Here is a 24,373-nt window from a genome sequence, read left to right on the forward strand (position 1 = left end):
TATGTGTTATCCATTCAATAATTAAACAAACAGGTGAAACAAACTTTACAAAATTAACACTTCAAATTTCATTGTATTGCTTCGGAGATTTGACACACAACTACCTGGTGATTTTATATCTGTCTAGAGACATATGCATTGTTAGTTGCATTAGTTTGACAACTTGGTTGTGTTGCTGCCTCTTGCTATCAGTCAACATCATCACACAATTTCTGTGGTTGGAGTGTTCTTCCTCGCTCTCCTTGCACACGATTGGTGAGCTGTACATCAGTTAGTGCTGGCTACTGCTCCTCTGTAGTGCACCATGAGCATTAATGACTTTTTATGATTTTGGTTGGTAACATGTTTTGAAACCCTTTGTTGGTATCTAAGTACTTGTATTTCTAATTTATACTTTCTGTTTTGAGAAGGTTCAACTTCATATGCTCCTATGCATAGTTTTGGGAGTTCACTATCAGCTAACTCATCGTGTACCTCTTTCATTCTCTTCTGGTTTTGAAGAAGAATGCCCTTTCTTTTTAAATCCTTAGACAATCCATTGGTGTTGGCACTCGCCTTCCAAACATAAGTTGTACTGGGAATGAAAGTTCCTTCTCCATTGGCGTTTCATCGAAGAGTTTTTTGTACCTTATTGGATATTAAAGGTTCTTTCACATCTTCTGAGACCAAGCAAGTGTGGAAAAGCTCTCAGTAATTATTTTTGACTCTCCTTAATTTCCCATTTGGAGATGTCAAAGAGCATTCTCTCCCTCAGTGAGGACTCTACCAGCAAATTCTTCTTTGCAGCTATGACCATATTAAATCATCATACTTTGTAATTTTCATTCTGAGAACAGACCCCATCTACAATTCCTGCCTAGTGAACTGAGATCAGGAATGCTCCTGGTTCACAATAGCCTCTACGACCCTGTTCTCACTGTCGAAGGGGACATAACTGTCTTCTCACACTCTTCCATGGTGACTTCTGAGAAAACACACACATAAACTCAAAAGATAAGACTGTTATCTATGCCTATAGTGACATTCTTCCCAGTTAGAGACTTAAAACCTATCATTTGATTTGAAAACTGTATAGCTACATGCAGACCTTTCCTTTTTTATCCATTGCTTTCAAACCTTTCTTTGGTTTAAGGCTTTTTCATACTTTGAATACAAATCCATTAACTAAACAAGGACCAGTCTTTGAATGGTAATTACCTTAGGGGTTTTTACACCTACTTTACTTTCCCAAGCTAACAGTAATATTCCTACAACATACAATTCATGAAATTAAAATTTTTCATCACAATGCCCAGAAAGTAGAACACAGTGTGAAACCAATTTCCAAAATCTTTGTTGTTCCAGTAAGGATGTTATTAGCAAATATCAGGGAGGATTGAAAGAAACATATGTCTCAGATTTTGACTTATTCTATAGTGAATGAAATGTCATGACTCATCTCAAGCACATTCTATACGAGTCTCTGATGAATATTGTGCAGAAGAAAGTCGTGACTTGAATTTTACACGGTCATTCGGCACAGACAATAAAATGAAAAATTTTTTTGTTCCACACTGGAATATGAGCAATATATTGAAAAGGACCCTCAACTAAGGATGCAAATACAATGTTTCAGAATAAAACCAGTTTATTCTAAATTTTGGATTAAATCCATTGTTTAAAGGATTTGAGTGAATATGTTGAAACAGAATTGCCCTGAATACTAAGTATTGGAGTTTCTAAGTGTTTCTATCATAAACCACAACAGGATATTTGCTCAGAGCCTTACCTGTACATTATTTTATGTCTTATTCATGACATAAAGTTCTCAGTGATATCTGTAGATTGAGAAGAACACAACTAAATCTGAGTTCTTTAAAACTTGAGTACACAACAAAGAATACAGATTATGTTACATATTTGCATTTACATTAACAATTATGATGAGTTGTTCTGAATAAAAGCACTGGGAATGTTAATGTGCAAAATGGCAATAATTACTGTTATTATGTAGTCACATTATGCAAGATCAGGTCAACTACTAAAATGTCGAGTACTCTAATGCTTAGATTGTATTAAAACTCAGGATATGGAGTAAATGACCCAATTTTGTTATAAAAGCCCACATTGTTCCAAAAAGCTGATATTTCACTTGTACTTGACCACGTTGAAAGACCGATAATAAATCAAACAAAACCATTATCTATCTTTAATCATTTCTTCTCCATTCATTTTGAATGGAGAAAGATAAAAGACCATCATCCATAGATGAAATAAAGTAATTGGGAAGAATATATTAAACAGTAGAATTGGAAATTGTTTTTATTATATCCAAGGTCATATTTATATTTATTTTCTGAATAATTGCATATAATAATTTTCAAGGGCTTCAATCACGCATTATTAGCAAATATTTGAAAGTTGTCTATGCAATTTTAGCTGCTAACCATTTGTGTTCTAAAATCATTTAAATCAAGAATAAAATTCATTTTTTTCCCTTCCCAAAATGTATTATCAAACTCTTTGGATGGATTTGAGAGTTGGCAGATAGTGTGATTGGGTGGAAAGAGTTTGAGTGCAGCACACACTCACTCAGATATTTAATGACCCTATTAGTCAGTCCGCCTTCCATCCATAGTGGAGGAACTGAATGTACTCTACCTATATTACTGCCTAATACTACAACCTGCAAAGGCCCCAGGTTTCATTGTTGTAATAGATTGGTCATCAAAATAAAACAAAGAACTGCAGATAGTGGAACTCTGATACAAACTAAAACAAAAATTCTGGAGAAACTCAGTTCTGGAGGCATCTGTGGAGAGAAAGATCTAGATACTAGAACTCCTGTTGTGGTAAGGCATTTGGGAGAGAGAAATCATTTCCCAATTTGTTTTGCTATATGAAATACATTCAAAATTCATTATGAGCTGTAGAGCCATCATAGAAAATATTTTGTTTCAAAAGCAATTTCTGAATCTATGTACCCCTGAACCCTATAATTGGAAATACTGAATTAACTATGAGTCTCTATTCTTCATCTTTTTGGTTCCTGTGCAGCATAATCACTGACATGGATCTAATGCACAGAATAGCTTGTTTCTGTGCTACAGATATCATGTAAAGGAGAATGGTAATTTAACAAGGGCCTCTAAAACCACAACAGGGTACAGAACATACCTTCTCTTGAGGATTCCTCACAAATTGGTTTGTACATATAAAGTAGTTTCTAATAAATCCAGTAAGGAGTTCATGGTAAATTTCTTTGCCCAGAGATTCTGGTATGCATCCTGCTGCAATATGATATGGAGGAGCCGGTGTTGGACTGGGGTGGACAAAGTTAAAAATCATAGAACACCAGGTTAAAGTTCAACAAGGTTTTAATCCAAAATCTCCTTGCTGGATTTATTAGAAACTACTTTATATGTGCAAACCAATTTGTGAGGTATCCTCATAAGAGAGTGCTTTCTGTATTCTGTTGTGGTTTTAGAGGTCCTTGATAACAGGGACAGCATAGTGGCTCAGTGGTTAGCACTGCTGCTTCACAGTGCTAGGGATCCAGGTTGGATTCCTGCCTTGGGCAACTGTGTGAATTTTGCACATTCTCCCTGTGTCTGCGTGTGTTGCTCCGGTTTCCTCCCACAATCCAAAGATGTGTAAGTTAGGTGAATGGGCCATTCTAAATTGCCCATAGTATTCAGGATTATGTAGGTTAGGTGCATTAGTCAGGGGGAAATGTAGAGTAATAGGTAAGGGTAATGGGTCTGAGTGGGATACTCTTCGAAGGGTCGGTGTGGACTTGTTGGGATAATGGGCCTGTTTCCACACTGTAGGAATTCTAATTCTAATTCAAGTTTTTTTGGAAGTACTAGTTTTCAGCACTGAAAAAGCAAGTGCTTCCAAATAAAACCTGTTGGACTATAAGCTGGTGTTGTTATTTTTAACAGTATGGGATAGTTGAGGTGAACAGAATGGATACTTTCAAAGGTAGTTAAATAAGTATGAGGTGGATTGGAATAGAAAGATATGCTAATAGGGTTAGATTAAGCAGAATGTGAGAGGTTTTTTTTAAACCTGCTGGCCAAATGGTCTGTTTCTGGTCAGTGAATTCATTTTAATGTCCAGCATTGATCTGTCAAATCATAAAGCACATAGTGTTAGCTTTGATTTGCTTGTTTTTCTTTTAAATTTTCACAAAAATTCAAACAGTTTGATTTATACCATTTGACTGAGTTTTTAAAAATTATTTTAATCCAATTTATTAGGCACAGAATGGTTAATTCTTTACCAATTATGAACGCTTTAATCTCTATGGTAACTGATCAAATTTTTACAAATTTAAGAAAGAGTACAGAATACCTTACTATACAAATCGCTGGTTGCTCACTAACAGTGATATTGACTTGATCATTAAAATCATCATGGAAACACTTCAGCTTGTGTCCTGTGCCAACTGTACATGTCTTTTATCAAGGCATATTTATACTTTCAAAGCAATATGCATGTTAACCATATGTTGTAACGTGTATTTGTCAGCGTTCTTGTGATGTTGCTCCCATTAATCAGATTTCAATCAGTTAGTCATTTAACCTATGAGTACATACCTATACTGCTTGCAAAGTAATCATGCAATTTCAACCAGAAACTTTATTTTTACAGAAACTTGCTTTTTGTAAGTCAAATACTGACTATGAAGTGGATAAAATTACAGAGCAGCTAAAACACTGCATTTGACTTCAAACCTGCATCACAATCAGACTTCTGTAATGCATGAGATTTAAATTTCACCATCGTGTATAAATAGAGTTTTACTGCACAGCAAATCTTGAGATTTGTGGCAGATGTTGTTCAGTGAAATGCTGCCAAATGAAGGTGCATGGCGGGGGGGAGGAAGGAAGGAGAAAAGAAAAACACACTTCTCCAATCAACAAATGGAATAAACGTACTATTGAGCATTTTGGAAGGTTCTGCAACCAGGAGGTGTTGTGGAAAACTAGCAAATATTAGGAGAAAATAGCTATTAGGTATCAATTTTAAAATATTTGGTACACTCATGTAAATTTTATCATTAAATTAAAATACTTGTTTGCCCACTCTTGTGAAATATTGATACCGCTATGTTTTAACTGAGAAAATAATTTGTTATGAAGAAGAATTAAAACCGCTCAAATGCAAAAATATCTAATATATTTTGCTGGCAAGAAAGTGGTCATTTTATAACTGAAATATGCAGCTCTTCGTAAACAGAGTTCAAAGTACCATAGAGATTAAAGCGTTCAACAAGGTTCCCCAGGGCAGACTGATTAGCAAGGTTAGATCTCATGGAATACAGGGAGAACTAGCCATTTGGATACAGAACTGGCTCAAAGGTAGAAGACAGAGGGTGGTGGTGGAGGGTAGTTTTTCAGACTGGAGGCCTGTGACCAGTGGAGTGCCATAAGGACTGGTGCTGGGTCCTCTACTTTTTGTCATTTACATAAATGATTTGGATGTGAGCATAAGAGGTACAGTTAGTAAGTTTGCAGATGACACCAAACTTGGAGGTGTAGTGGACAGCGAAGATGGTTACCTCAGATTACAACAGGATCTTGACCAGATGGGTCAATGGGCTGAGAAGTGGCAGATGGAGTTTAATTCAGATAAATGCGAGGTGCTGCATTTTTGGAAAGCAAATCTTAGCAGGACTTATACACTTAATGGTAAGGTCCTAGGGAGTGTTGCTGAACAAAGAGACCTTGGAGTGCAGGTTTATAGCTCCTTGAAAGTGGAATCACAGGTAGATAGGATTGTGAAGAAGGCGTTTGGTATGCTTTCCTCCAATGGTCAGAGTATCGAGTATGGGAGTTGGGAGGTCATGTTGCGGCTGTACAGGACACTGGTTAGACCACTGTTGGAACATTGCATGCAATTCTGGTTTCCTTCCTATCGGAAAGATGTTGTGAAACTTGAAAGAGTTCAGAAAAGATTTACAAGGATGTTGCCAGTGTTGGAGGATCTGAGCTACAGGGAGAGGCTGAACAGGCTGGGGCTGTTTTCCCTGGAGCGTTGGAGGCTGAGGAGTGACCTTATAGCGATTTACAAAATTATAAGGGGCATGGATAGGGTAAATAGGCAAAGTCTTTTCCCTGGAGTAGGGGAGTCCAGAACAGAGGGCATAGGTTTAGGGTGAGTGGGGAAAGATATAAAAGAGACCTAAGGGGCAACATTTTCATGCAGAGGGTGGTACGTGTATGGAATGAGCTGCCAGAGGAAGTGGTGGAGGCTGGTACAATTGCAACATTTAAGAGGTATTTCGATGGGTATGTGAATAGGAAGGGTTTGGAGGAATATGGGCCGGTTGCTGGCAGGTGGGACTAGATTGGGTTGGGATATCTGGTTGGCATGGACTGGTTGGACCAAAGGGTCTTTTTCCATGCTGTACATCTCTATGACTCTGTGACTCTCTACTTGAAAACAAAATGGACTACTATGTCATATATGAAAGCTACAGCATATAATTTTTTAATAAATAGAAATCTTTAGGAAAAAAATGTGTAATATCCTAATTCATCAACAGTTTGAAGTGCCTGCAGTACAGCTTATAACCAGTTATTAAATCGTAGTTGGTCTATGTTGTTACGTTACATGGAATGGCTTACACATTTTGAGCGCTCAGTGGATATAAATACATTGGACAGAAGTGCTTGATCTAGGAAGTGACTCTATTCTTCCTGCAGTAATGATCATGAGATGGTGAAAATGTAATCCCCTGGCTTTTCTTAATAACACCTGAAATTGCTCGATGATGCATTGAATAAACATACTGCTCACCCACCTTTTGGGTTTACATTCCAAATTGGTGGGATGAAATTAATTTCCCTTACATTGTTTTTGTAAGTTGGCAGCGTCTTAACCTCCTCCTCACTAGGTGTGAATCAACACCACATTTCTCATATTTGGACAGTGATTGAGCAATTTCACACTGAGGAGTCATTAAAAAAAACCTGGAGCAGTGAACAGAAATGTCACACTGATGCCTCAGGAATGTTTATTTGAGGTTGAACCCATTGGTAAGTATGGGATTTATATTTGGGAGTAGTGTGAGAACAAAGAATAAAGAAAATTTACAGCCCAGGGACAAGCCCTCCAAGACTGAGCCAATCCAAATCCACTGTCTAAACATATCACCCAAATCCTAAGCATCTGTATTCCTCTGCTCCCCATCTATTCAAGCATCTATCCAGACGCACCTTAAATGAATCTATCGTGCCTGCTTCTGCTAGCAACAACTTCCAGGTGTCCCACCCTCTGTGTGAAGTACTTTCCGTGCGTATCCCCCTTAAGTAATTCACGTCTCACCTTGAACGCATGACCTCTCGTTATTGAATCCCTCATCCTGTGGAAAAAGCTTATCTCTATCCACCCTGTCTATAACCTTCAAGATTTTGTAGACCTTAATCAGGTTCCCCTGTCAATTTTTTTTTCAATGAAAACAACCCTAAACTACTCAACCTCACTTCATAATTAGCACCTTCCATACCAGGTAACATCCTCGTAAACCTTCTCTGCACCCTCTCTAAAGCGTTCACATCCCTTTAGTATTGTGACGACCAGAACCGTACATAGTATTCTAAATTCAGCCAAACCAAAGTCTTGTACAATTTTAACATGACCTGCCAGCTCTTATACTCAATACCTTTTTAGATGAAGGCAAGCATATCATATTCCTTCTTGACCACTCTATTCACAAATGCAGCTACCTTCAGGGTACAATGAACCTGAATTCCCAGATCTATCTGCTCATCAACTTTTCCCAAGGTTCTTCCATTTACAGTATAATTTGCTCTAGAATTAGACTTCCCAAAATGCATCGCCTCACATTTGCCTAGATTGAACTCCATCTGCCACTTTTCCGTCCAACTCTCCAGTCTATCTATATTCTCTTGTATTCTCTGACAGTCCCCTATGCTTTCTGCTACTCCACCAATCTTCGTGTCATCTGCAAATTTACAGATCAGACCAACAATGCCCTTTTCCAGATCATTTATGTATATCACAAACAGCAGTGGCCCCAGCACTGACCCCTGTGGAACACCACTGGTCACCATTCTCCATTTCGAGAAATTCTCTTCAATACTACTCTCTGTCTCCTGTTGCTCAACCAGTTCTTTATCCACTGAGCGAGAACACTCTGCACACCATGTGACTTCATTTTCTTCATAAGTTTACCATGGAGAACCTTAAGAAACACCTTACTAAAATCCATGTACATGACATCTACAGCCCTTCCTTCATCTATCAACTTGGTCACTTCCTCAAAGAACTCTATTAAGTTAGTGAGGCACAATCTCCACTGCACAAAACCAACAGTGAAAAGCCCATTCTTTTCCAAATATAAATAGATTTTATTCCTCAGTACCCAGCAACTTTCCCACCACTAACATCAGGCTCACTGGTCTTTAGTCACCTGGAATATCCCTACTACCCTTCTTTTACAGGGGGACAAAATTAGCAACCCTCCAGTCTTCTGACACTTCATCAGTGATTAAGGATGCTATAAAGATATCTTCAGAGCCCCAGCTATTTCCTCTCTCACCTCCCTCAGCAACCTGAGATAGATCCCATCTGGTCCTGGGGATTTGTCCACCTTAATATCCTTAGCCTACCCAACATATCTTCCTTCCTTATGTCAACGTGATCCAAAGTAAACAAGCTTCTGTTTCTAATCTCAACATTGATCATGTCCCTGTCCTGAGTGAACACTAATGCAAAGTAGTCATTAAGAATCTCACCCATTTTCTCAGGTTCGACATACAACCTTCCTTCCTTACCCTTTAGTGGTCCAACCCTTTCTCTAGTTACCCTCTTGCTTCTTATATATGAATAAAAGGCCTTGATAGTCTCCTTAATTCTGCTCACTAAAGTTATTTCCTGACACCTTTTAGCCGGCTTGATTCCTCGTTGAAGATTGGTCCTATTCTCCCGATATTCATCCAAGGCCTGTTCTGTTCTTAGCTACCTGGACCTTATGTATGCTTCCTCTTTCCTCTTGGCTAGTCGCACAATTTCTCCTGTCATCCACGGTTCACGAATTTTGCCTTTCCTAACTCTTGTTTTCAAAGGGACATGCCAACATGCACTATCTTCAACCTATCTTTGAAAGCCTCCCACATATCAAATGTGGACTTCCCTTCAAATAGCTGCTCCCAATCCACATTTCCCAGCTCCTGCTGAATTTTGATATAATTGGCCTTGGCCCAGTTTAATACTCTTCCCTTAGAACCACTCTCATCTTTATCTAAAACTTACAGAATTGTGGTCACTATTCCCAAAGAAATCCCCCACTGCAACTTCTAACATTTGATCTGGCTCGTTCAATATGGCTCCTTTCCTCATCAGACTATTGACATACTGCTCTAGAAATCTTTCCTGGACGCTCCTTACAAATTCTGCCCCATCCTGACCTCTGATACTAAGTTAATCCCAGTCGATGTTAGTAAAATTAAAATCTTCCATCATCACCACCCTATTACCTCTACGTCTTTCCATAATCTGTTTACCTATTTTTCTTCTACCTCACCCTGACTGTTGGGAGGCCTTAATACAGCCCCAACAATGTAACTGCACCCTTCTTACTCCTCAGCTCTATCCATAATGCCTCACTGCTCAAGCCCTCCATAGTGTCCTCCTTTAGCACAGCTGTGATATCATCCCTGACCAGCAATGCAACTCCTCCCCCTCTTTTACTTCCCTCCCTGTCCTGTCTGAAGCATCTATATCCTGGAGCATTTAGTTGCCAATCATGCCCTTCCTTCAACTAAGTCTCTGTGATTGTAATAACGTCATACTCCTTGGCACCAATCCAAGCCCTAAGTTCATCTGCCTTACCCACTATACTCCTTGCATTAAAGTATATGCACTTCAGGCCACCAGTTCTTTTGCATTCATCTGCTCTCTGCCTATTCTTCCCCTTATTAATGTTATCTTCATGATTCTTACAGTCTTCAGTTTCCACCTCGCTGTTGACTTGTTTTCTCTTCTGGTTCCCAGCCCTCTGCCACATTAATTTAAAACCTCCCCAACAGCAGTAGCAAAAACTCCCCCAAGGACATTAGTTCCAGTCTGGTTCAGGTGCAGACCATCCAATTTGTAATAGTCCCAATTTTTTCAGAACCGATCCCAATGTCCTGCAAATCTGAACCCCTCCCTCCTACACTATCCCTCAAACCACGTGATCATCCTGCCTATTCTTTCATTTCTATCCTGGCTAGCACATGGCACTAGTAGCAATCCTGAGATCGCTACCTTTGAGGTCCTCCTCTTTGACTTCTCTCCCAGCTCCCTGAATTCTGCTTTCAGGACTTCATCTCATTTTTTACTTATATCATTGATGCCGATATGCACAACAACTGGCTGTTCACCCTACCCTTTCAGAATGCTTTGCAGCCGATCGGTGACATCCTTGACCCAAATGAGATGAGGCGGAATCTGGCTTTATAAAGGTTTAAATGAGGAACCTGCAAAAATCAGTTATTTGTGGAATAAAAGCTCTCAAACAGACCAAAGTGAGGCAGTCATAATGCATATGATTACTGCAGTGCTGATAATCACGGCCTCTGCTGAAGAAACACTAAATCCTTTTAATCATGGTAAAGATTTACTTTACAATGCTCTGACAGTAGAATTCCAATCGCTTAGTTGAGGCTCCCCAAAAAACTATTAATAATTGAAAAGATTTCCACAAATTATTCAGGCTGTAGACATGCATTTAAGAATAAAGTAATGAACTGAGCTAAAAGTAAGCATTTGGAACAGCATCAATTGGACATCTAAAAACACTGCATCTGAAATAGAATCTCCACACTGTGGAACCATGCCATTTGGCCCACCGAGTCCACACCAATCCTCCAAAGAGTAGCCCACCCAGACCTGCCACATCCCAGTAACCTCACATTTCCCCTGTTTAATCCATCTGGCCTGCATATCGCTGGGCACTATGGGCAACTTAGCATGGCTGATTCCACCTAACTTGCACATCTTTGGATCATGGGAGGAAACTGGAGCACCCAGAGGAAACCCACACAGACATGGGGAGAATGTACAACATCCGCACAGCCAGTTTCCCAAAGGTGGAATCAAACTCGGGTCCCTGGTACTATGAAGTAGCAGTGCTAATCACTGAGCCACCATGCTGCCCTTAGTGGTTAGTACTGCTGCCTCACAGTGCCAAGCACCTGGGTTCAATACTGGATAACTACTAGCTTGTGTTTGTTGCTTGCTAACAAGGGAGGAGTAACAATCATCAGGAGACATATCAACAAAGAGGATGTCATGAATCTAATACTTAAAATTCAGATGGCATTGAGAATCACTATTAACATGAGCCACTGCTTCTCATAGCTTTAGCCTCTTGTTGATCATTGAGTATTTTATTTCATATATATTATACTAAACCAAGTTCAGTGTGCCTAAATGTATAAGTTAAAAATGAAATAAATTCAATTTGTGAGACCCTGAGGCTATAATTTCCAGTCCTGATTATCCTGTTATAATTTTGATTCAGATTTCTGCTGTAAGAAAATATTAGAATCACTGATTTATCCCGGATAATCTCTGCCTAATGAATAGAGTACTTATATTTAGAATCAATTCCTTTTCCCGAGCTATCTAAAAGAGACTTTGGAGACTGGCAGTCAAGCCACAATAAACTTAAATGCTACTGCCATTATCTGAACACTTTGCACTGTATTTCCAGCAAAACAAGTTGGGCCTCCATTTCAACTTTAGCAGCCACGTCACCCAGGCCTGTTGTTAGGGAGACTGTGCAACAGGTCACCATGATCCCTTTCATTTTAATCCAAAATCAAAGGCCCAGATGTGAATCCTGCACAGGCAAGCTACTGGGGAATGCTGATATTGAAGCATGCAGAGATGCCTGGTGGTTTGGCAAGTCTGCACATCATTTCCCATCATTATCAAGAAACATGGAGGAGTCCAGGTCCAGTGTGGTAGAGACACCCTGTGAAGCATTATTTTTACCATGGAAATGGTGAGCAACTCCATGACTTCATCTCTGAACCCAGTTGGGAGGTAGAATCTGGTGGCTAATATTTCAGTTTCAGTTATGGTGCAGCCAAAAATCATTGGATATCAGAGTGTTGCAATGGAAGCTCAAACTCAGCTGATTGTTGCATATCTTGCATATATCAGAGCAATGCAGAGATAGTATTAATTTCTAAATGTGCCACAGAATACTTGCAAGAATTTTAAAATCTCTCTGCAATCACAACCTTTCTGCAGTGTTAGGGTTCGATGTCTGTTTACATTGTTCTGAGTTCACCCCACCATTTAACCAATCAAGTTTGGTAAAGCACGGGCTGCGGATTAATGTAGTCAAAGAGAGAACCATGAATGTGTTACAGACCTCAGTGTCCAATGGAACTTCCAGGCTTTCACAGCAGTCAAAACATCTGTCCTCCAGCATATTACTGGAGTTGATGAAATGCTATCAAAGAGTCGTCTCCTCGAGTACAAATCTGTTGCCTGCTCTAATAATACTTTCTTTTTCAGTTTTTCTCTGCATAAAAACAACATAAGAAAACCACATCTCTTCACATTAAGGGCATCCATCAGCTCCCAGGTGCATTGATGTTGGAAGATATTCACAAGGTCAACTGCTACTGCCTGGAATCGTCCATTTGCATTGAGGTTTATTGTAAATATGGCACTACCATTAAAGGTGGTAGTGAGCTGCCTTCTTGAATGACTTGTGGTCCATTTGTTGTAGGTAGACCCACAATGCTGTTAGGGAGAGAATTCCATCATGTTGAGGCTGTGCAGGATGTTGGTAAGACCTCTTCTGTTATACTATGCCCAGTTCTGGTTTCTGTTATGGGAAGGATGTTTTTAAGCTGGAGAGGGTTCAGAAGAGATTTACCTAGATGGTGTTGGGTATGAAAGGCTTGACTTAAAAAGAAAGGCTGGATAGGCTGAGACTTTTTTCACTGGAGCGTAGGAGATTGAGAGGCAACCTGACAGAGAGGTATAGACAGAGTTAATAGCAGATGTCTTTTCTCTAGGATGGGGATCTCAAGACAAGGGGGCACATTTTTAAGGTGAGAGGAGAGAGATTTTAAAAAGTCATGAGAAGCAAATTTTTTACACCGAGGGTGGAATGAACTTCCTGAGAAAGTGAAAGATGTGGGTACAATTACAATCTTTAAAAGAGATTTGGATAAGCACATGAATAGGAAAGGTTTGGAGGGATATGGACTAGGACCAGGCAGGTAGAACTAGTTTAGTTTGGGATTATGTTTGGCATGGACTGGTTAGACTGAAGGATCTGTTTCCATGCTGTATGACTGTACAACTCTATGACTCTATTTTGACTTGATGACAGTGAAGGAATCGCAACATATTTCAAAGTCAGATGGTGATTGGTTTGGAGGTGCACTTACAGTTGGTGGTGTTCCCATGTATATGCTGCCCTTGTCCTTCAAGATGGAAGCAGTTGTGAGTTTGAAATGTGCTGTCAAAGGAACCTTGGTGAATTTCTGCAGTACATTTTGTAGCTAGTAGCTGCATTGTGCACTGTCAGTGGTGGAGGGAATGGATATTTGTGGGATGTGGTACTAATCAAGTGGGCTGCTTTGCAGCTGAAGGTATGTTTGAGGTCACAATCCAATACCCGGTGATGCTGACACCTCACAGATGGTACGTTACCCTAATGCCCTTCCCAGAATGCAGTGCTGTGTCGCAAGTACCCAGGAAGATAGTGTACACGATTTACTAAATTCCAGTTTTCTTGTCGTTAATGTCATTGAAGAGTCCAAGTTCATGGGTTACATCTTTAACAAATATTTCTGCTAGGATAATGGGATAATTTGCAAGCCAGCTTGCCTGAAACAATAAATAACTACATGTCCAGCTTTGATGGGGAATCATATGCATCCAATCTGCCTAAGACCACCAATTCAAATTTATTCCCTTTTAGAGTTTTCCATGTTGGATATGTGTGTGGCAAGATAAAAGCAGACTTTTCATATGCATATGGGGATTATACAAGCTCTTTAGCAAGAAAGAAAATGTTCCACAGACTATCAATACTGACTTTTCATGTAATGTGTGGTGATTGATTTTCTGACGTTATTCTTAATTTTTTTGATAATTTGCCATCTTTTGGCTGATTTGCGTAGCATCCCTTGCCTCAGTGAGTGGATATTTTGGATACAGGTACAGGCTCATATTCTGCAACTGAACAACAAAAAAAGCATTCTGTGTTGTTTCTGGGCGAGTGATGAGTTCCTCTCCTTGGAAAATCTCCAGACATCTGATACATCCCATGTCACACAAATTAAAAGTTTTATACAATCCATCATCAAGAAATGAACTGCCCAACACCCAACTATGCATCAGATTCCTGTCTCCACAGTGATTATGTGGAAAATAATATAGATCTTTGTCTTAATGGCTGCTATGTGATTAAAACATTATATGCTGATCACCCTTGGAAACATGAAGTTTTATCTGAGTTATCTCAATGTCAGGCACTTTGGCTGTCATCCACCTTTGCAAAATATGTACAACTTATAGGATCATAATCAGTGGGACCTCCTAATTAGTACTGACATTCCTTAAGTGCATTAATATGGCCCACCCCAGTTGTGCTTACAATACAGGCTTGAGCTGCCTAAATACTCCTTTCTCTCGTGTGGTCGACCACAAATAAATACCTTTCAATTTTGCAAGGGTTCTTTTTTTTTTGGCAAAGCAAATGATCCATAAAAAAAATTCATAGGCTCGGTTTCTCCATTATTCAATACTGAAGCAGAGTAACCTTGAAGCACAAGCCCCTGATTTGATTTTGTCAGGTGGCTGATTGGAGAAGTGTACAAGCTGTCTGCTTGGTCTGGCAATCAGAGAGGTTTTCAAGATTTTCAAGCCCAGCCTCATGGAAATTCAGTAGCTTGGTAGTGGGGTAATCCCACTGGAGGCTCAGTGACTGTCAATACAGTGGGGTGTGATGACAGCCATGAGATTGCTGGTTGATGGGGTGCAGGTGACCCCTGGTTGGGGAAGAGGAATGAAAAGGTACCAATGAGAGCACCCTTGCTTCTCTGGAGTTCACGATAATAATTCCACATTTGCCTTTGGCAGGTCTCCTCAGTTCTGTTGCCTATGGAGCTGAAGGGACTCCAACCAAAACTGGCAATTTTACTCAAATGACTTTTTTTTAAGGCAGACATTGTGGTGCCTTTAAATCTTTTAGCAGTCTGGTGGTTGTAAAAGTCAGCGTCATAAGTGGTAGTTTTTGCTGTGACCCGACATATGTGTGTCATAAAACAACCAAAGCTACATCTGCCAGTACTGACTCTCTTCTTCAGCTTCAACCAATTCAGTCTCTAATATTGCTCCCAAGGTAACTGTACAGTCAGAGAGTCACAGAGATGTACAGCACAGAAACATAACCTTTGATGCAACTCGTCCACTCTGACCAGATATCCTAAATAAATCTAGTTCCATTTGTCACATATCCCTCTAAACCCTTCGTATTCATGTATCCATCCAGATGCCTTTTAAATATTGTAATTGTAGCAGCCTCCACTACACCCTCAGGCAGCTCATTCCATACATGTCCTATCCTCTGCATGGAAATGTTGCTCCTTAGGTCCCTTTTAAGTCTTTCCCCTCTCACCTTAAACTATGCCCTCTAGCTTTGGATTCTCCTACACTGGGAAAAAAGACCTTAGCTATTCACCCTATCCTTACCCATCACAATTTTATAAACCTGAGCCTCTGACACTCCAGGGAAAATAACTCCAGCCTTTTCAGCCACTTCCGATAGCTTAAACCCTCTAACCCGAGCAACATCCTTGTAAACTTTTTCTGAGCTTGAATTTTCCAAATTTAACAACATCCTTCTTCCAGCAGGGAGACCAGAATTGAATGCAATATTCCAAAGGTAGTTTAACCAATATCCTGTACAGCCACAAGATATCCCAACTCCTTTATTCTATGCACTGACTATCAAATGCCTTCTTCACTACCCTATACAACTGTGACTCAATTTTCAAGGAACTATGAACCTGCAGTCCCTTTATTTGGCAACACTCCTCAGGACCCTACCATTAAACATATATATTCTACCTTGATTTACCTGGTTAAATCACAATATGCATCAAAAGGTAAAAATGATTACAGCATAACACTAATGTGTAAACAAAATACTGCTGATGATGAAAATCTGAAATGAAAACAGAGCCTGCTGGAAATGCTGAGCTTTTCAGCCATCATCTGTGGTGAGAGAAACAGGTTGGTGAAAGATTTCTGCATTTATACTGAAACATTATAAATGAGATTGCGTGTTCATCATACTTCTAATGGTGGGAGCAGAAAGCATATTTGTTTTACCATTCTGCAGGCTAAAGGGCTGCAAGTTACATATAACATATTAGCTTGACAATCGTTCCTCACTGAAATTCAAAATTAATTAAGATTTATTACAGACAGCTGATTCAATACAGCGACCACACTTCAAAAGTACTTCATTGACTTGAAGGTGCATTGTTGCATTCTCAGGCTGTGAAAAGTGCTATATAAATGTGTCTTCTGCAATTTTAAAAAACATTGAATTTGACCTCTCGGTGACTCCTCATTATACCTGCTCTCTTTACCATTAAATGGAGCTTCAGAACTGAGGGAAGTTTCCTTCATGCTGATTGTAAATAGAGTGATGTTGTAGACATGAACAGGAACAACTGTGAACAGAAATAACTATCTTTCAAAATTGCAGTACAGGAAAGTAGATGACTTTTCCAACCAGCAAAAATGTGAAAATGATAGATAGGCCTATCAGGTACGCTAATCTGCATCTTTACATTAAGTGTCTCGAGTAAAGCTCTGAAAATGTTGAGTGCTATATTTGACAGAATACTTAATGATTGCAATTTATTGATACTCAACAGGGAGTGGCAAACATACATTTAGAATAATTATAGTAGTGACTTTTTTATGACTGAAAATCCACAGAGAACAACCAAAAACAACCTCTAATTTTAAACTATTTCTTCTCTAAACTGTGAGACATCCCTTGATTTCCCCAGAGAGACACAACATTAGGAATAGTTACTAAAATGATGTGCACACACAAAGCCATATGGATTGGCTCAAAATCTTTTTTAGAACACAAAGAGTTTAAAAGAAGCAAATGGCCTTAATTTATATTTGCAGATATGCTCTTTTCACAGTTTACTCATTAATCCAGATTGTCCTGATAAATCTGAACACATATTGAATTCTTCCAAGTCTGACCAAACAGTTGGACACTTGCCAATTTCTGATTGCTGTTACAAATTTAAAGTTTTAAATTTAAACGTGCTTGGAAATGAATCAAGATAGTTAGAAGATATTTTGTTGGAAAGGTCTCAAAGTCTCAGAGCAATCTTCTTTTATACTGCAATATCTGATGGGTGGAAGAGAAAAGGTTCAATCTTGTTAACAGCCTCAAGCGAATTCCGGCCTCATAAAGGACAATAGTACACCTTCTTATGTTCCAGCTCTTTCGGAAGGAAACACTAACCAGTTATCTCCCTGAACTTTTTATTACCTACTTAATAAAAACACAATAATAAATGAGACCCCAGAAATACCAACAACCTCTGATCTGTACATGTTCGGATGTATCATATCCTGAGGCACTGCTGATATGTGCAACTCAGTCAGATGGCCATGATTTAAGAAGATGCTATATCAAGTTTCATTACAAACAGAAGGTTGTGGAACAATAACAAAAGCCAAGGTTTGTACATTTTTATTAAAGGAAGATTGTACAATTTAAAGATTGTACAATTTTATCTGTAAGCAAAATTCACTATCTTGCAGCAAAATGTTGCAACTAAACTTGTAACAATGGACTTGAGTGACATAAATGGCGCAGAGTTTGCAGTTGCAATGAAAATAACAACTGTCAGCATTCTTCATCATGGCTATGTAAAAGTGAGAACAATGTATGTGGTGTGCAGATGTCTAGATGAACATGGAAATTGGAAATTGGAAGTTGCAGCCAATGATTCTGTTGGTTGTTCCTTTGGATATGATATTGCAGTCTTTGCAAATGCAAGTTACACAGATTCAATGATTTGATATGAACTGCAACTTCGTATTATATAGTTAAGTAAAATCTATTGAAAAGAATAAATCTTGTTGATTAAGGAGTCACAGAGTTCTTAACAGTATACAAAATCACAAGTTCCACAGATAAAACTCGCTGGTCCCTAAAACTTAAATTTAGAACTGGAATACCGTTCATTTCAAATTATAATAAAAATTAGGGATATTAAAAATAATTTATTGCCCTTTTAAAGTGTACTTATTTATTTCAGTTTCGTATTAATTTGATGAGCACGTCTCAATATTTGTTTAGCCGTCTGTAAATTTTTTCAAAAGGTTTAATAATAATTGCTTTTTATTTCCTGATCGTTTATTTGGAAGAAACCTTTATTCTGATTGGTAGCTCAGCCAGCTTAACTGTGTCATTGTTCATCGATGTCTAAGAGTCTCTGTGGCTGGAGCCAAAATGAAATTAATGATGCACTGGGACACATTCAAATCATTAGATCTTTGTGGACAGTTTTCTTTCCTGTTGCAGTCCCTTCTCGGCTGACCACAGAATCTAGACTGTTGATTCTACTCTTCCTAGCACAATCTAAGTATGAACAGAACAAGATCAAAAATAATGCAATTTGCTGAAACATTTGAGTGGCTGAGTCAGCAAATCTAATGAGTGAAAACAGAACTGGAAACTGAAAGCTAAGAGCAACTCAAAATGGAGCTAAAAACAATTTGGATAGAACACCTCCTGTACATGTGCAGCTATGGCCCTTCTATTAGGGCTGCGACAGGCCATAGGATGTCCTCACTCATGGCCTGCTCACATCACTGCTCCTTCACTGTGTTCACCCTATCACTATGACTGACATCTTGTTGCTCTTCCCTCTCCAGTCACTATACTGCCAGAGAAAGTGCCATTCCAAGGGCTGGGAGATCAGAGTCTGGGCTGCTGCTTCTCTCGTGCCTATTTCCCTTGCTTACTGTGCCCCCCCACCATTGCTACTTTTGTGTCCATAAGTACGCATGAGCATTAGACTTAAAAGCAAGGGTAGGTAATTGGGGCTTTTAAACCTGCCCTGCCACTCAATAAGGTCACAGCCAATCTCCCATCAGCATCAATTCCTCTTTCCTATCAGCTCATCATAGTCTAAATCTATCTACTTTCTCTTTAAGTACGTTCACTGATCTCGCCTCCACAACTCTCTGAGGTTAAAGAATTCCTGATGTTCATTACCATCTGGGAGGAGAAAACTTTTTTGTAATCTGTAACTAAGTTTTCTAATTTAAGATTCTTGCATGATCAGAAACATCTTCTCAACATCTAGCCTGTCACACCCCTCAGAATCTTTCTTATATGTTTCAATAAGGTCACCCCTTATTCTTCTAAACTTTAATAAATAAAGGTATAACCTATTTAGTCATTCTTGATTCATCTTACAATTCCGCCATCAATTTAGTGAATCTCTTTTAAACTGCCTCCAATTCCAGTAATCTTTTCTTAAACATGGGGAGCAAAACTACATGCATTACTTCAGGTATGGCCTGACCAACACCTTATACAATTGGAATGAGACATCTCGACCTTTAAGCTCCAACCCTCAAGCAATAAGGTCAAAATGGCATTTGCCTGATTGATTATTTGCTGACCCCACATGCTAACTTTCTGCATTTCATTCACAAGAACAGCCATACCGATTGTGCTGCACGCTTTTGGAGTCTCTCTCTCTCCATTTAAATAATAGTTTGTCTTTTGATTCTTTAGACCAAAATGCATGACCTCACACTTTCCTACATTAAACTCCACCAAACAAGTGTTTGTCCACTTACTCAACCTATCTAGGGTCCTCTTGCAGATTCATTATGTCCTCATCACAACATGCTCTCCTACCTACTTTTCTATTGTCAACAGATGTAAATATATTACATGCTGCCCATTCCTTACAGTCATTAATATAGAGTGTAACTAATTGACACCTAAAGACTGATCCTTGAGGCTCCCCACTAGTTCCGTGTTTTCAACCTGATAAAGACTCATTTATCCCAACTTCTCTCGTCTCTATGTGTTAACTAGTTGTTAATGCTAACAAATTATCCCAAACTGCGAATCCCCAATAACCTTCTACGTGGCACCTAGGATTGTGTGATCCACCATGCCAACCATTGCAGACAAGTCAGGAGGACAAAGAGCTTTTACTTTTGTCACAGTCACAGAAACCTAAAAAAAGGGGAGTCAAATGTAAAGACCTTGAAATAAGCTTGGATGGAGATATTAGTACATTGTAGAGCTTTAGAGGGGAAAGGGAGTTTGGCGATTGGGTAGTATTAGAAATTCTTTTGGATGAGTACCCAATGGGAATGAATCTAATTGATCAGATATTCTTTTCATTCTTAGGTTTGAAATGAAATTTTTCTCACAGAGTTAAGACTATTCAGATAGTAAATTCAAATAATTCCTTTTCAGAGAAATATAGGTGTCATATAGAATTTTGCAGTTATTATGCTGAATTAGTTAATTCAAAATGTATAAGAATCACACATTCATACAATTAAACCTTCCAATTTTCATTGAACATGTATATTTAATTAAAATTAGTGCACTGTCTTAATCCAACACTAAATTAAATTAATTTTAAGATAACCCAAAAAGAGACATAAATATTCTTATCTTGTCCAACAGACTTCCATGACTTTTTATAGATCAACCAGCTCCCTTCTTTCTTTTGAACAAGTATTCTTCATCCAGGCTAATGTTTCATCCATGCTGGCTAATGGTATATTCAGAAATAAGACTTTTAAATCCTAGGGAAAGTTCAATCCTCTGCTGCTCGACATATTATTGGGGCCACGTGTAGGCTTGTGGCGCAACAGTAGCGTGTCTGATTCCAGATCAGAAGGTTGCGTGTTCCAATCACAACAGGCTCACTGCAGCTCAATTTCTATGGATGTTCTAAATTGGAGAAAGGCCAATTTTGACGGTATTAGGCAAGAACTTCCGAAGGCTGGTTGGGGGCAGATGTTCACAGGTAAGGGACGACTGGAAAATGGGAAGCCTTTAGAAGTGAGATAACGAGAATCTAGAGAAAGTATATTCCTATTAGGGTGAAAGAAAAGGCTGGTAGGTATAGGAAATGCTGGATGACTAAAGAAATTGAGGGTTTGGTTAAGAAAAAGAAGGAAGCATATGTAAGGTATAGACAGGATAGATCGAGTGAATCCTGAGAAGAGTATAAAGGAAGTAGGAGTATACTTAAGAGAGAAATCAGGAGGACAAAAAGGTACATGAGATAGCTTTGGTAAAGAGAATTAAGGAGAATCCAAAGAGCTTTCACAAATACATTAAGGACAAAAGGATAAATAGGGAGAGAATAGGGCCCCTCAAAGATCAGCAAAGCGGCCTTTGTGTGGAGCCGCAGAAAATGGAAGAGATAAAAAATGAGTATTTTGCATCAGTATTTACTGTGGAAAAGAATATGGAAGATATGGACTGTAGAGAAATAGATATTGACATCTTGCAAAATGTCCAGATTACAGAGGAGGAAGTGCTGGATGTCTTGAAACGGCTAAAGGTGGATAAATCCCAGGACCTGATCAGGTGTACACTAAAACTCTGTGGGAAGCTAGAGATGTGATTGCTGGGCCTCTTGCTGAGATATATGTATCATCAATAGTCACAGGTGAGATGCCGGAAGACTGGAGGTTTGCAAACGTTGTGCCAGTGTTTAAGAAGGCCAGTAAGGACAAGCCAGGGAACTATAGACCAGTGAGCCTGACGTCGGTGGTGGGCAAGTTGTTGGAGGGAATCCTGAGGGACAGGATGTACATGTACTTGGAAAGGCAAGGACTGATTAGGGATAGTCAACATGGCTTTGTGCATGGGAAATCATGTCTCACAAACTTAATTGAGTTTTTTGAAGAAGTAACAAAGAGGATTGAGGAGGGCAGAGCGGTAGATGTAATCTATATGGACTTCAGTAAGGTGTTCAATAAGGTTCCCCATGGCAGACTGATTAGCAAGGTTAGATCTCATGGAATACAGGGAGAACTAGCCATTTGGATACAGAACTGGCTCAAAGGTAGAAGACAGAGGGTGGTGGTGGAGGGTTGTTTTTCAGACTGGAGACCAGTGGAGTGCCACAAGAATCGGTGCTGGGTCCTCTACTTTTTGTCATTTACATAAATGATTTGGATGCGAGCATAAGAGGTACAGTTAGTAAGTTTGCAGATAACACTAAAATTGGAGGTGTAGTGGATAGCAAAGAGGGTTACCTCAGATTACAACTGGATCTTGATCAGATGGGCCAATGAGTTGAGAAATGGCAGATGGAATTTAATTCAGGTAAATACGAGGTGCTGCATTTTGGGAAAGCAAATCTTATACACTTAATGGTAAGGTCCTAGGGAGTGTTGTTGAACAAAGAGACCTTGGAGTGCAGGTTCATAGCTCCTTGAAAGTGGAGTCGCAGGTAGATAGGATAGTGAAGAAGGCATTTGGTATGCTTTCCTTTATTGGTCAGAGTATTGATTACAGGAGCTGGGAGGTCATGTTGCAGCTATACAGGACTTTGGTTCGGCCACTGTTGGAATATTGCGTGCAATTCTGGTCTCCTTCCTATCGGAAAGTTGTTGTGAAACTTGAAAGGGTTCAGAAAATATTTACAAGAATGTTGCCAGGTTTGGAGGATTTGAGCTATGGGGAGAGGCTGAACAGGCTGGGGCTGTTTTCCCTGGAGTGTCGGAGGCTGAGGGGTGACGTTATAGAGGTTTACAAAATCATGAGGAGCATGGATAGGATAAATAGGCAAAGTCTTTTCCCTGGGGTCGGGAAGTCCAGAACTAGAGGGCATAGGTTTAGGGTGAGAGGGGAAAGATATAAAAGAGACCTACGAGGCAACTTTTTCACACAGAAGATGGTACGTGTATGGAATGAGCTGCTAGACGAAGTGGTGGAGGCTGGTACAATTGCAACATTTAGGAGGCATTTGGATGGGTATATGAATAGGAAGTGTTTGGAGGGATATGCCCTGGTTGCTGGCAGGTGGGACTAGATTGGTTTGGGATATCTGGTCGGAATGGACGAGTTAGACCGAAGGGTCTGCTTCCATGTTGTACATCTCTATGACTCTATGACGTGTCCCTTTAGTTGTCATATTCTTTCCTATAATTTAATTAGTCTTGGGTTTGTGCATAATTAATCAAGAATGGAACGATATGATTCATTTCTCTGATTTTGAACTTATGTTTACATAATTTATTTAAACGTTTGTTATATTTCAATTTAAGTACATTCCTTGCAACTATTTTATGCCTGAAAATTTAATTTTTTGGTTGAACTTTGTGTCCACAGCTTTTAGATTAGCTTTTAACATAAAACACTGTACATGTCGTTCTGCTATAACGCATTAACACAAATTCATTGTAATGTGATTGGCGAACAGGGAACACTGCTTCTAAAGCACAAACTTTTAAATGTGTGTTGGCTGTAATGAATTACATTGCCAACACTTCCGGCATTGTTTCGAGAATGTGATTTTTCTGCACAAGAATGCAACCATCGCATTACAGAAGAACTACCTGTGTGCCAACATATCTAATAATTACAATTAATCTTTGAAATACATGAATAAATAAAAATGTAAAGTTTAGAGTATTATATGTTTCCCGGGCTACCAATTTCATTCCTACTGTTTCTGGCATTCATTCTTTTATCCTAACACAACATAATCCTATCACAATCCATATCAAAATGTTTATTTCTTTAAAAGATCATTTGTTGAATTTTACATTTTAAAAAACATAACTATTGATTCACCTAATGTCATCAATTACAATGAATAGAAATCCGCTATCTTAAAATCACGTGTTGCTGACATGCATAATTTATTACCAGAATAACTATATGTCAAGTAGTCCCTGTCCAAAAGATGACCTCATCTGGCCTTGTTAAATTATTCTGTAAGTTTTAGTCTAAGAATTACCAATTTTTGTTGAACATCACCACCTAACCACCACAGAGTAAGAGAGGAACATTTTCCATTTGAACATTTATGTCCTAGAAAAACACAGTAAGCCAGGCAGCATCAGGAGGTAGAGAAGTCGACATTTCGGGTGTAAACCTTTTTCACGAATGGAGATGGGGTTAAGGGAACTGCAGATCATGAAGATGGCAAGGCAGGGTGGTGAAGTCCCACTTGTTGTGTTCCAGCTACCTGTCTGTCTATATTGGATTTCAGCATCTGCAGTTTTTTTGTCTTTAGCATTTCTGTCTTAGGCTAGCTGCAGTGTTGCACCTTATCTTCTGCCCAGGCACGTT

The 24,373-nt window shown here is 39.1% G+C and overlaps 1 long non-coding RNA gene across 1 annotated transcript in view; it reads left to right on the top strand.

The window, feature by feature from the left end:
• Positions 1 to 24,373, top strand: part of LOC122559739 (uncharacterized) — a 77,014-nt gene that overhangs the window by 43,288 nt on the left and 9,353 nt on the right. The gene's annotated exons all lie outside the window — the stretch shown is intronic.

Source organism: Chiloscyllium plagiosum, unplaced genomic scaffold, assembly GCF_037043375.1.
Source record: "Chiloscyllium plagiosum isolate Xiang-an unplaced genomic scaffold, Cpla_swu_hap1 HiC_scaffold_19, whole genome shotgun sequence".
Classification (NCBI taxonomy): Eukaryota; Metazoa; Chordata; class Chondrichthyes; order Orectolobiformes; family Hemiscylliidae; genus Chiloscyllium; species Chiloscyllium plagiosum.